This window comes from Drosophila innubila (genome assembly GCF_004354385.1).
Source record: "Drosophila innubila isolate TH190305 chromosome 2L unlocalized genomic scaffold, UK_Dinn_1.0 4_B_2L, whole genome shotgun sequence".
Taxonomy (NCBI): Eukaryota; Metazoa; Arthropoda; class Insecta; order Diptera; family Drosophilidae; genus Drosophila; species Drosophila innubila.
Window position 1 is genome coordinate 7,800,365 of NW_022995372.1, and position 14,959 is coordinate 7,815,323.

Sequence of the window (14,959 nt, forward strand, 5' to 3'; positions counted from 1 at the left end):
ACTCCCAGCGTGTCTGTTTCCCTTTTTGTTTAACCGAAAATTCCCCAGTTAAATAATTGTAACATGACTTGTCAATTAGAAAATTGTAGTTCCAGAATACGAAGCGAATTAAAGGACCGAAAAAGGTGGCACATTTAAATGTGGATTCGTTTTACTAATTACAAGTAGGATGACGCCTTAGCATTTACCTTATAGTGGGACATCAGTTTGCATTCCTGTTAATAGCAAACTCGTGTTGGTGGGAACACTGTGTGGCACATAAAAATATCATATGTCAACTGCAGACTGCCTTGCCAGCCAGCTCTCATTAAGCTCTTAACCTCGTTCAGGACACTCGCTACGTACTACCAAATAGACACTGACAGCAGAAGGGGGTGGAGAAGAAGTTGGAGGAGGTGGAGGTGACAATGGAACTCAAGCTGGATTTGCGAACTGCAAGTGAGCGGTTTATTACCAATGTCGAAACGTTTTATGGGGCGTTCGCTAGCTCTTGTTTTTCGCCAAACAGCAAGTTCACACACTCTCACACACACATTTCAGTTTTTCAGTAAGCTTTAAGCGTGAGCTTGTTGGAAATTATGAATGAATGGTGATCGCAAATTTCTTTCTTTCTTTCTTTCACCATTTTTCTTTCAATTAATTTAACTGTCTTTTGCTGGGGTCCTTTACATTTCCTTGACTTGAATGAATGAAATCAAATTAATTACAGAGCGTGGGACGCACACACATACATATTTATTTATATATGCAAGGTCTTTCGCTCCTTTCCTTATGCACATGCGTGTTCAACATTCTTTTCATAATTTATTTTGCTTCTGACTCCGTCGTCTTCTACGTTACGTCTTTGGCATTCATTTTAAGGCATTTCCCAGGCGCATTTTATCAGGCCCTTTTTATCATTATCAACTTCAGCAGTTAGGCAAGCAGGCAAATCGTAGCCCAGGTCCTGCTAGTCCTGCTGCTGTTGCAATATACTGTAGCATACTTATGTGCATGTGTTTCGTCTCATAATTTGATTCCTCATACACATGTTTGATTAAGGATAACGAAACACACCCACACACCGTGCCACATTCTGCTTAACTTTTAGCCGGCAGTTGTTTTCTGCCTTGTTGGATTGAATTTCACTTTGATTTTGCTTGTTTCAATTTCTGGGTTTTTCTTGTCCAAATGCTGCCTTTGAGCTATGGTCAGCAGATTGTTGAACAAGCTTGATTGCTGGCACCCTTTTTACTGCTGACCAAGAAGCAAAATCTACCAGGGCTCATAGCATTAAAGGTGAATTATGTTCTCAGGACTTCGAGAAATATTTTCACCCTTGATCTGCGAGTGTAACAACTTAGTCCCAGTCAGTATGGTATTACATAGCTCTGCCCTAAAGGAGTAGGCAATTGATCTAAATTTTTTCATATATCATAGATAAAAAGTATACATTTTCATCCTTGACCATATCGACTTTCTAGGTTTTAAATAAAATTTACAAATGCCAATAGCAAATAACTAATAAATGCCTTCATAAATTTTAAATATATACATAAACAATAAACCCTTCAAATACTATTGTTCCACAACAAAAGCAACGTACAAAGCGAATGCATATTTCATGCTCTATAATAACAGCAAAAAATCAGTCAAAAATATTTGAGCCAAAAAAAAGTACTCAAGAAATAGCAGAAAATATTTCAAAAATAATATATGTAAAGCTGGGATTGATGATTGAATGAAGCTGTCAAAGCAATGACAACTGTCAGTCGAGTTGAGTTCCATGAAAATAGATAAATCTATTGAGGGATCCTAAAAAATGAAGCTGATGAAATAGAAGATGCGATATGACGTCATCGGTAAGTGGCTGTGATATGAAGTTGCAACTTACCTCGATTTTTGTTGAGTTTATTGAAGCCCAAAGAACTAGGTGCGAGTTAATTTGATTCTGTAATGAAATTATTTCGCATTAAAAATATGCATTAATTAAGTTTTATTAAGGCATTAACTCTTGACGAAAAACTTAATCATAAAGACATGCACAGCTAATTAAACAAGTAGCAATTCAATTAATTAGTCTGAGACAAGGGCAGCCTCAGACAAAGTTAAATCCCTGCCACATTGGATAAGATTGTGTGTCACCTGTGCACAGGTGTGCTAATAAAAAGCAAAACACACACTCTTACACAGCTAAGCCACAAAATCAGAAATGTTAATTAAAATCACTGAGCGTTGAGCAGCAAATCTGTCGGGAAATGAAAAACCCTAGCCAATGCTGAGATAAGCAAAGGGGGAAAAAGAGGAACGGAAGATGAATGTATAACACAGTACAGCTACAATGGCAAAGTAAATTAATTTTGGGGTCTAAATTATGACACTGTCGGGTTAGTTAAGCATTAAAAGAGACACCGAGTGAGAGGATCAAACGCACTTACATGGACTCAGATACTTAGGTACTTAGTTGGAATTTGGGCATAATAAGAGTATAAGAAAAGGATTGCATTTTGTTACTAATTTGTTACTCAATCAAAGAAAATTAAATTTCCGGACCAAAATAAATTCAAATATTTTTAAATATATCAAAAGAAAATTTGTTTATGTTGCTATAACCAAAACTCACGCCAAAACATTGCATATCTAGAGTTTTCCCACCGCTCAACTTAGTTCGCCAGCGGCCACAATAATAAACAAGTGGAAAGAACTGTATAAAAGGACGTTGAACAAAGCGAGAGTTCGCATTTAAAAGCGTAATGGACGTAACGGAAATACAGAATTCCGATCAGGAAGCCAGGGGTCAGGAAATCAACTGAAAAAGTGGCAGCAAAAAACGCGCTATGCTAAATAAAAGCGCCACAACAAAGCCGAAGAGAGCACGAGAGACAGACAGAAAGCACGAGAAGTGGGGTACGTCGGGATGGAGAAAATATAAAAAGAAAAACAAATATATTTACAACAGTGTGACAGAGCATAATACCCAATAAAGCAAACGAATCTTAAATTGAACAAAGGCAATTGTCAAAAAGACATTTCGAAATTATGCCTGACTTTTTTTTTTTCTTTTTTTTCTTTACACTGTTAATAGTTAACAACGAACTTAATAAATAAATAAATTATGCGCTTTTTATTAAGTCGCTCTTTACAGTCATTATCATTTATTTTTTAATGACCTTATTCAGAACAATTAGGCATACTACCTTTAAGTACTACTTATCCATTTAATGTATCAACTTTTGCCGGACTAACTTTGGCATTTAGTTGAATCATGCTGAAAATTTTGTAGCAAAAGCTTTAAAACTACGTCGGGTTAGGTGGAGGGGTAAGGGTGTGAAAGTGGCTTACGTGGTCTCTCCATAACACAATTAGCAATAACAAGTTGCATTAAAGCGGCTTCTAACTTTCATTAAAAACCACTTAACCCATGCCAGGACAACAGAGACCCTAAGCCGACCCTTGCCCAGCTCACAGTTCTAATACTTGACCCACCCACTTGACCCACATGACCCACTGTATACAGCAACAACAACAACAAAAACAACAAATACGATGTGGCAGATGAAAGCTGCAGCCTTTGCTCTAGCTAGCTAGTTGGCTTAGGGAGCTTATTGTAGGCGTGTCTGCTGCGTATGCGTCCGCTTGGGGGCGTTAAAAGTGAGTGTGGTACCACTTCTGCACATCGTTAGTCATATTTTTTACATCGCAAAGTTTTTTGGCAAACAGCAAGAAGCCAAAAATGAAAAGAAAAAAAAACATGTAAAAACTATATTTTTAATTAAATTAAAGAGCATTGTGTGGTGCTACTTGTGGTCTACGCCCAAGAAACTATTTTGCAGTAAAAGTCACAAAGTGTTGCATAGTTGCAGTTTTGACAAAGTCTAACAATAACATGTATAAACATTGCATACATGGAAAACCATACATTTTCAAATATAAATATATAATATGGATATAATGGATAATCATAAAAAGTATTGGTAAACTTGTTGTTCTACTAAAATGTTAACAAGTGCTGAGTACTTCTGCATGCAAAGCTTTTACCAAACAAAGAATTAAAATATATATTTTAAGTGTAACAATTAAATTTATAGCAAAATAAAAAAAATTAATCAAATAATAATTATTTTATGTATTAATAATTGTTTTAAACTTTGCAGGGATCTAAAGTCAAAAGGTATTACCTACTTATTCCATTTAAGTTAAAAATAAATAATGGTCAACAAATATTAAACTTTTTCATCTTTAACTTTGTCATAAAAGCAAATAGTAAAAAATAATTCTACATATGGCAAATGAAATTTCATTTCAATTGGCAAAGTCAACGCGTGGGCGGCAGTTATTTCAATTTCATTACTGCTGTTATTTTCCTTTAATTTTTCTTGTGCAAACAAACAAAAGCTGCAAAATGGCTAAAGTTGAAAAATGGCTACGCAAAAAACAAGCCATGAAATGTGTAGGGAGATGCGGTGATGGAGCTGAATCAGCTGCGGGGTATTGCAGACAAACTGAAAAACTTTGTTGCCACTTTTTTTTTTCTTTTCTTTACTTTCCTTTCTATTTTTTTTTTTTTTTTTTTTTTTGCTTTGACTGTTTTCTTTTAATGCCAAAGCGTGAAAACAAAACTTTTTTCTGCTACTTTAAACGGCGACACTAATGGCCCAAAATTGAAATGGAATTTGTATTTGTGCAAATATTTTGCAAAAGTAAAATAAAGTAAAGCAAACTTTATTCAATAGCAACCAAACTTGAATGAATTTGCCACGAACTGACGCCACATGTAAGGTGATGGATATGATATTAATTATTGGGTTTGATCTGAGCTACCGTTTTTGAGCTGGCTGAGACATATATGTATATGAAGAATACATATGAAGGATGTGGTAAAGTCGTATAAGAAAAACCAAGCCAACATACTTATAAACTCGGTCTTTCAAATAGCATAAATAAAAAACTTTTTTGATTTTATAACAAAGACAAATGAAATTAGTAAATCTAAGCTTTTCACTTTTAATCGACTCCTTATATAGTTATAAGTATAAAATAACACTACTATTCGTTTGATGCTGAGACGTTTAAAATTTTTGTTAAAAATCATGTCATCCAACGTCTCACAAACTTTAAACTGCCATAACTTTATTAAAACTCAACTGATTTTCGAGCGGAATGTCATATTGATCACGGTTTGGCCCCTAAATTCATTTAAATGTAAATTTGTAGTAGTTCCAAAACCGATGCCGGTTTCTTGAATTTTTAAATAAATTTATTATTTTTCAATATTTTCTTTTGTATTTTTAATAACAAATTAAAAAAAAAGTCGTGCAGTTTGCTAATTAAAATTACTCTTATATTAGTGATAATCAAATTTCGTCCGTTAAGCTCGATAAAGTTAAAATAAATTTGCATTTGTTTGTCTGACCCAAATCACACGAAACCATTTTGAATCAACGTTGCGCTCTATTTCCGCAAATAAACAAACCAATCTCTCTCACAAAAACACAGAGCCAAACACACAAAAGCAACAATAAAATTTTGTGCATTTTGTGGCACAAATTATGCATTGTGCTTTGGGTGAGAGTTAAGTGAATGATGGCTTGGTGGCTTAAAGGGAAGCTGCTGGTCAGTATCATGATTAAAATTACTAATTGAAAAGTTTAGACAGAACCTATGGCTGCAGGAAAAATAAGTGGGAGTGCAGAGGGGGCTTATACCTTACACATCCATCAATGTATTGCCGGCCAATTTTGACTGGCAACGAGGGTCATTTAATGGATAGTCTTGGATTGCCTGGGGAACAAATATTGCTGTGCCTCGGTAAGTATATAGGCCAGGTCTTTAAGCAAAATCTATGACGTTTATTTAAAACGAAATTCATGTTAAATTATTGTCACTCTATGCAGATTTTACCAACGTTGATGCCAAAGAGAAATCAGTTACAGGCACGAGCCAAATTTTTTGGGAACATTGGGGTCACCAATGCATTAGAAAGTGCTAACTGTTCTGTTCCATATGCGTGTGTGTGTGTGTGAGCAAGAGTTTAAGTGTGTAACGGACATAAATATTGTGGAAAAGTTTTGCCTTTTACTGATTGTAAAATGACCAAGCAACGGTAAACAAACTTTTGCGGCCATCGGCAAATGCCAATCGATATGCTGGCACCCGATCCTGAAACTGTAACTGACCGGAGATAGCCAAAATGGCCAGCCAAGCAGACAGGCAGCCAAGTTTTCATGAAATTTTAGACACATTCAATATTTTTGTGCAAGACACCCACAAGCCCTAATGTCTGATATGTCAGGAACAATGTGAATATATTTGGCAACCATTTTCCTTTAATTTTTCCTTTTTTTTATTTTTTGCATTAATTGAATTTATTTGCTGGCAACAAAAAGAAGTTCTTACTGCACAATTTAGCACTTGCGGCTGTTGTGGTCAACACCAAAACAAAAGACAACATCTGCCAAAAGATTTCTAAAAAATTAAAATCAGACTTGCTAGCTTGCCAAATTTTTGCAGAGTGTAAAAAAATATTACTTCTACAGAGCTTGCTTTGTAGGAAATTATATTTAAAATATATAATATATTTGGAAATCCACAATTTAAATGATTAAAATGTTTGGGCTCAGAGGTAAAAAATATTTGAAAAATACAGCAATCTATTCTTTGTGAAATTTTAAGCATATAATAATAACTTATCAACTAATTTCTGATCCATAAGTGTTTATTAATGTCAAGATTTGAGTTTGAATTAGAAAAAAAGTATATTTATATTTATTTTAAATTTCAATGTTCTTTATAAATAATATTCTTCAATTACTAATTATGGATATGCTTGTTGTGCTAAAATAGGGATTTAAATAAATATAAATACAAATATACGAATACCCAAACAATGCCAATCAGCTAAAAGTTTGCATATACATTTTGAGACTTTCCTTCTCTTAACAAAAACAAGGGGGCTCCGCCCCCTGCTCGCTTCGCTCGCCTACCCCCGGCTCGCTTCGCTCGCGGTGAGGTGCGGCTACAGTCGAGCACGCTCGACAGTAGGATACCCTGAGCCCATGTACTCTTTTATAAAAGTTGATTGTTGGCCATTTTCAATGGGCTCAGGGTATCAAAAATTACACACGCGAAACTATGAACAACTTTCGGTTTTCTGAAGTCACTGTGCTTATCACTGCAGACTACGTTATTAATGCCTCACTGAACTAATACATCACTCGATTACGATTACGATTACGACTTGCGATTTACCAATTTATCAATTTCTAATTAATTTTAAATAAGTTTAATATAATAAACTTTAATATAATAAACTTGTTTAAAATTAATTAGAAATTGATAAATTGGTAAATCGCAAGTCGTAATCGTAATCGCTTGCAATCGATGTAGCGTGTGTCAAGAGTAGCCACAAACTACAACTTTGCTCAGCCTGCAATCTGGCAGCACCCATTTTCCTCTCTCACTCTCTCCCACTTACGCAACAAATTCAAGCCTGCCAAAGGCTACTGCAGTGCGCGAAATTTGAAATAAAAGGCAATGTCTAATTTTATGAGATTCTTAAAGCGGAAAATGCTAAGTTTTTTTTTACAACGATAATAAGCAGATACTTATTATATATATGTGTAAGGAATCGAAAATATTAATAATTAAAATTATTATTTTGCAGCTTTCAGTGCTCGGCAAAGATGCAAGAGTAGTGCTGCAAAATGATCGCTATTTCTCTCATGCAATTTCATACATACATAGCTATCAGCTTCTGCTGATTTTTGCCATGCAAAAATACATATTTATATATTAACACAATTATATTTTAATCAAATTGTATATTTGTATATACATAAATTATACAATAACATTTCCATTACATGATATCGATAATATTTTTGCTTATCGCTTAATTCTTATTTGGTACCAAAAAAAAAATGGGTACTTATTAGTTCTGTCTTTGTGCGCGCCTTGCATACAAACGTGAACATGCTGTCTCGCTCGCACGTTTGATTTGCCATCCAAATGTAATTATTCAACTTAATCTAAATTCCGAAATAACTTCTTTATTTATGGGTCAATCGCTTTGAAATTTTCAGGGTCGTTTAATACGCATACTTCTCAACTGATTGTTCAGTTAGAGTGCTATGTCAAAATTGCGCCTGTAAATCGTTTTGTGCAATTTGTGGGCGAAGGGGGCGTGGCACCTAAAATTGGAAACAAACTTGACCTGCGTATGGTATCCAGGAACCTACATAACAAATTTGAAGTCTCTAGGTCATATAGTACTTGAAATCGAAGCCCAAAAGAAAATTGGTACTATTTCTTACTGTGTTTGTGCGCGCCTTGCATACAAACGTGAACATGCTGTCTCGCTCGCACGTTTGATTTGCCATCCAAATGTAATTATTCAACAAAATCTAAATTCGAAATAACTTCTTTATTTATGGGTCAATCGCTTTGAAATTTTCAGGGTCGTTTAATACGCATACTTCTCAACTGATTGTTCAGTTAGGAGTGCTATGTCAAAAATTGCGCCTGTAAATCGTTATTTTTCAATTTGTGGGCGAAGGGGGCGTGGCATCAAAAATTGGAAACAAACTTGACCTGCGTATGGTATTCACAAACCTGCATTCCAAATTTGAAGTCTCTAGGTCATATAGTACTTGAAATCGAAGCCCAAAAGAAAATTGGTACTATTTCTTACTGTGTTTGTGCGCGCCTTGCATACAAACGTGAACATGCTGTCTCGCTCGCACGTTTGATTTGCCATCCAAATGTAATTATTCAACTAAATCTAAATTCCGAAATAACTTCTTTATTTATGGGTCAATCGCTTTGTAATTTTCAGGGTCGTTTAATACGCATACTTCTCAACTGATTGTGCAGTTAGGGAGTGCTATGTCAAAAATTGCGCCTGTAAATCGTTATTTTTCAATTTGTGGGCGAAGGGGGCGTGGCATCAAAAATTGGAAACAAACTTGACCTGCGTATGGTATTCACAAACCTGCATTCCAAATTTGAAGTCTCTAGCACTTACAGTCTCTGAGATCGACGCGTTCAAACAGACGGACAGACAGACGGACAGACGGACAGACAGACGGACAGGGCTAGATTGACTCGGCTGTTGATCCTGATCAAGAATATATATACTTTATGGGGTCTGCCACCCCTCCTTCTGCCTGTTACATTCATTCTGCCAAACACATTATACCCTTTTTTGCCCATTTTCAATGGGCTCAGGGTATAATTATTGCAGTTTTTATCGTTGTTGTAAGGTTGAAATATCTTTTTACTTTTCCCACATTTACTCATTTAAAATTTTAAATCAAAAATTGTTTTAAGATGTGCAACAAAGAGCTTAACTTATATTAAGCACTTTAAGCAGCTTTTGACGGCAGCTATTTTTTCTTGTTAAGTATAAATATCGAAAAATATCATCCTAGCAAAAGGTTTATATTTTTCTCAGAGGCCAGTAGCGTTCTGTAACTTATTTTTGTTGTTAAATGTAAGTACTTGCACATAATTCTTGGATAAAATATATATGTAAAAAATTAACTATGCGAGCAAGAAAAATAAAGTAATAGGTAAGCAGGAAGCATATTTCTAAAGGAGGAGAAGGCAACACAATAGCAGAAGCTGCAAGGATGCATGAATATTCGGGGTACATGACATGCTTTGCTGCATTTTTAACGCCTCTTTGGCTGCAACAAAAATCTCAAAAACAAACACAGAAACACCAAGTTATAGATGCATCTATAAGTTCGTATTGTTGTGGGATGCGGTCAGGCGGAGAAGTCCTGGCTCATTGCATGGCTACATAAGTGCCGGCTCGTTTTGCGGTCACTTGAATCGACTCTGCATAATGCGAGTCAGTCTTTTCTCTATCTCTTTTCCTTTCTCTCTGTGCCATTCTCTTCATCTACTTTGTATGTTAAATTGTATATGCGTTGGCGCCTTGGGCCGAAAGGAGCTTTAGCTTGACGCGAAGTGGTGTTCGTACAGGACGACTTGACTGTCTTGAAGCTCGTAAGTGCATTGGGGACTTTTGCAGCTTGTGAATGAGTGTAGTAGTGCTTTGCTGCTGTGGCTGCTGCTCTCCTTCATGTCCTTAATTGTAAAGATGTGTTAATGTATTCCCTTTTGCAAGTTAACATTTTATTTCGCTACGTTGCTATCCTGTTGGACACACGCCACGTGAAATGGTCTTTCAAATTGACAGCAAGTGCTGGCCTTCGGCCATGAGCCGTCGCTCGGGTGTGGGTGGAGCTCGGCCACGAGCGGGGCCATGTCTCAGCGTGACACTGAACACGTTTTAACGAAGAGCGTTCGACCGAGGCTCTGACTCATAACTTATGCACATAGATAAGCGACAACGATGGCTTTGTCCTGCGTTCATCATCCTGCGTCCTTTTCGTGGTTGTTCTTACTGCTGTTGTTGTTCTTCTTGCTGTGGTTACTGCTGTTTTTATTGTACGTAGATGTTGGATGAATGTTGTTGCTGTTGTTGTTGGAGTTGTGGTTTTAAATGCTGCCGGCCATTTAAGGCAATTATAAAATTTTAATAATTTTCTCGTGTAATTATTTAAATCATCTTAAAGTCGGCAAAGTTCAGGAGATCACTTATTATAAATACCACATTTTACGCTGAATTGAATCTTGGCAAGTGTACATAATAAAGCTATTTTTATTAACGCTTAATAAATTAAATAAGTTTGCCGATTATGCCATAAGACATAGGTTTATTGTGACAAAATAAAAGCGGGAGTTAAAAGGATAGCTGGGCCTTCAGATTCATTTAACATTTAAAGGAGTCATTTAATTAATTTTAATCATAAATTATACACCCTCTCTTATTTATGAAATTATTATTATTCTAAGGATAAATAGGATATTTAAGGTCTTAATGTGCATTCAAAGCAATTTAGTCGTTGAATGATACTAAAATAAGTATAGTGAGCTATTTATATTTTTATTAAAGATTTTATCCACTTGATTTTGTGAGCCTTAGAATTATTATTTAATAATTTTATTATATACCATATAATGCTCTTTAAACTATTTTCACTATGATGCAATTTAATTCAAAAGTTTTAAAGTTGACAAGTTTCATCCTTTTGATACATGTTTTTTCAGTTAATATTATTAACTTAATAAGTATTAAATGAAGTGAATTATTTATTCATTCATTATTACTTATTTTAACTGTTTTTAATAGCCTTTTAAATATTTTTCCCTGTGAAGTATTTGCTTCTCGCAGACACAAGAATAATTCCATTCACTTAACAAATTCAAAGTACACTCAGAGGATGGCGAACCAAGTGAGCTTTCAATTATTTTCTTGTTATTGTATAAGCTCATCGTACTCAGGCACTCAATGCACATGCCATTAATTATGAAAATATTGGCAAAAACACTTTTCAGGCAACGGACACATCCAAGTATCCTTGAGCGTACTTTTCCTGCCACTTGTATTAAATTTAAAGTATTTACCGCAATATTTTCGCTACACTTTACCGAAATTGTATTTCGTTCGTTCTCATTCGCATTGCAAGCTACAACACAATTCACAAGTCCAGGCGACAGCCACACTCACACAAACACACACACAACAATTCTCTTACACAACACACACACACTCGTGCATACACTCGTACTTATTGTATAAAATGTATTGTGTTTTTGAGCTGTGTTTCGTTTGGTTTGGCAGCCTCGTCGTGGCTGCTTCACCTGCTCCATTTTGTCCAGCTGCCACTGTGGCTGCCACATTTTATGCTTTGCGCTGTTTTCTCTCGTTCTCTCTCTTTTTCTCTTCGTCCGGCTGACTCATTTGCTTTTCTGTTCCATCTCTGTCGGCTTTTGAAACTGTTAATTTTAATCCCATAGCCATGGGAATATTAGTTTTTCCTGCTTGATTTCGTAGTTGATTAAACAAACGACAAAACTACTGAAAAATTCTCCATTAAACCAAACCTATTATCCTAAGAAATATATTCCAAAAATATTGATTGTAAGCTTAAATTAGAATTGGATATTCTTTATAATATAAAAAAAATACTACATTTACTTTCTAGAGTCTGGAGAAATATATTTCTTGATGATTTTTAATATACTTTAATAGCCCGGTGCAGGTATATTTTAGTCGAGCCAAGACGAGGGCTTTTTGCTTTGCTTAAATGCATACAAGCACAATATTTTTGCATGAAATTAAGGACACGCCCAGCCGAGCAGACCACAAAGGTAAGCTCAACATAATGCCAAAACTCTGGAAAAAAAATAACGGAAATACTCAGTTCAGAATTTGAGAGAGAGAAGGAGAGAGAATTGAATCGTATGGTGGGCAACAAATTAAATTCACTTGCCGAAAATTAGCGACGCTTATCGTCATTGTGGCCTAGACAGCAACGTGGGCGTAACAGATTTGGCTTTTAAGTTACCAAAACACGTAACACGCCAAGGGCATTCAGGGGGAGAAGTCTTCCTCGCAGTTAGCCAGTTAAATATAGGCCCGAATCGTACGTGCAATTATTCAAAGTGCAAAGTATTTCTGTCTCTCGTACAACTTTCTGTGCTAGGAAATTGCTCATAATTTTGAAGACGACAAATTTGTTAACTTTGTTAGCCACTGTTGCCAGTGCTGCCACCCGTAATAATGTTTTTATTCCAGTCACCGCCTAATTTATTGATGTAATTTGCTTACCCTGCCTGCTGCCACATTGCATATTAATTTAACATAAACGCAGCCAGCAGGCACATCCATTCACAAATTACCCTAAAGATTATATGTCCTGGCGTGTTGAGACATTGACATTACTGTTATTGTTCTTGTTGTGTCACTGGTAACGCGTCGCTGAGGATCAACGCCAAATTACCCTAATCAAATTGCCATTGTGCATATTTTAAGTTAATGAGTGCGTGAATTTAGATCAAATTAGCGTGTGACACAATAACATACGAGATGCCGTACAGTGAGTTAAAGCTATATGTACACATATGAAAAAAAAAGAAGCTTTTGATTCATCGCAAAGTGAATAAAAAATATATATTCAATCCATTTATTTTTGGACTTGAGTGAGAATTGCCACAATATATGGAAAAAAAATCCTACCGTAGCCCATGAATAAAAACAAGTGATTTTTATGTTGATTAAACAAAAAAATCAAAATTATTATTCATAAATATTGATTTCAAGAGAGTTTTATTATTTCGCTAAAATAAGTATAGTGATAATAGTCAGATTTTTTTTTTATTATTCAAAACTTGTCATTATCATTGATAAAAGTTCTTAAAAACCATCATTTAATCATTTTATTGTGATTTTCATAGTAAAGTTTTTAATGAATACGTTCCCTGTGTCAGAAAAACTGACTTGAACAAGCGCCAAATACTCGTATGTTAGAAATTAATAAGGCTAAGGGTTGATAAACGCTGCTGGAGAAGCTTAAAGGATTGCAGCCATTCCACATCACATCTGAACAAAACAAAATAAAGATTAGTTAGCAAAGCAGTTTAGGGAAACTTGTGTGGTATAAAACCAAATATGGACTAAAGTATATAAAAGCCTTAACAAGACATAAACGGACAATGTACCAAGAGAAAAATAACTGAAAACTTCAAAAGGGGTATGAGGGGAGCACTATACATAGAGCTAAGTTCTCGGCAAACACCTCAAGTATGGTATGCCCCAAAACTCAATGCAAAGGGTAAAGTTTTGATCAAGCTAAAGCTCAAGCTAAACTTTTATTTGTATGACTCGTTCTCCTCCGTGTGCAACAGCAAAGTTTGGCCAGCTTTCATTTCATTTGTTGTTGCCCATGTTGTTGCTTGATTTTATTGCTGCAGTAACTTGAGCTGCAGCATCAGCAGCAGTAGCAACAGCAGTTGCACCATCCACAGCTTGCTGTGAACTCAAACAGGCAGAAGAGCCGCTCTCTGGCCGAGAAGAGTGCACTTTAAATTACTCGAATGATACTTGATGGTTGCAATCAGCAGACCCAGTCTCTTAGATTCCTCTCAGATGCCCCTCTGAGGTCAAACCCCAAGCCGACTCACAGGCAGACTTCATTATTTTGATAGCAATTAGCAAATTGAGTTTTATAAATTTTTAGTTGTCTGTCTTGCAATTAGTGCAGCACGACTGACCCATCGAAAACTTTGCCGGCATACGCTGCGTATGCTTAATACGCTTCATTTGTTCAATTTGCAGTAGCACGTGACGTTACGCCAGCTCATAGCTCGTTTGTGGCAATTTTATTGTACGCAACGTAATTAACTTTGTGAAACACTGTGAACTTTCGGTTTCAATGCAAATTTTTTGGCATGGTTTTGTGATTTCAATATGTCAACGCATATATCCACGCATCATGGCAAATGGCAGCTGATAAAATAAATCTGAAAACTATTTAAAAAGATTGCAGGCGAGACGATACTCTACAGCCAGCTTTAATTCTTTAAATTTTATATCAGACAAATAAATACAGTATTCTCGTTAAGAATAAAGTCTGAAATTATAAATTTATTATTCCTTATCCGTTCATATTTCATAGTTATCTTTTATTTAACAATTAAAAATATTCGGAAACTAAAATAAAAATTTAAAAAATATATAAATAAAACAAAATAAGTTTAAAATTTCGTAAAATAAATAAAATACTCTATTCATTGATTTTGGTCAAAGCTTTTGAATAAGTAAACAAAAAATTTTTACTTAAACAGCATTCAGATTAAGAGCATTTGTTATTGCACATATCTGTGATTTATTAACAATATTTCATTAAGCAAACATTCCTTAAATTGACAAAATAGTAAACTGAAGCTACATACTTTTTTTTATTTGTCAACCCTAATCGAGCTATGATTCTATTAAAATATATTTATTTTTAAAATGATTAGTTAATATTAATTTTGACAAATGACTTAATAAATTGGGCTTGTAATTATTTATCTCTATTAAATGATTAGTGATAATTTAATGTTTAAATGGCAAACAGCTTGAAAG

At 35.1% G+C, this 14,959-nt stretch overlaps 1 protein-coding gene across 1 annotated transcript in view; it reads right to left on the bottom strand.

The window, feature by feature from the left end:
* The window catches only part of LOC117781752 (insulin-like growth factor-binding protein complex acid labile subunit), a 40,193-nt gene extending 38,294 nt beyond the window's left edge, over positions 1-1,899 (bottom strand). Inside the window, exon 1 of the mRNA XM_034618570.1 lies at positions 1,874-1,899. The gene's annotated coding sequence lies outside the window, so the exon portion shown is untranslated. The remainder of the gene's footprint in view (positions 1-1,873) is intronic.
* Positions 1,900-14,959: the final 13,060 nt, after the last annotated feature.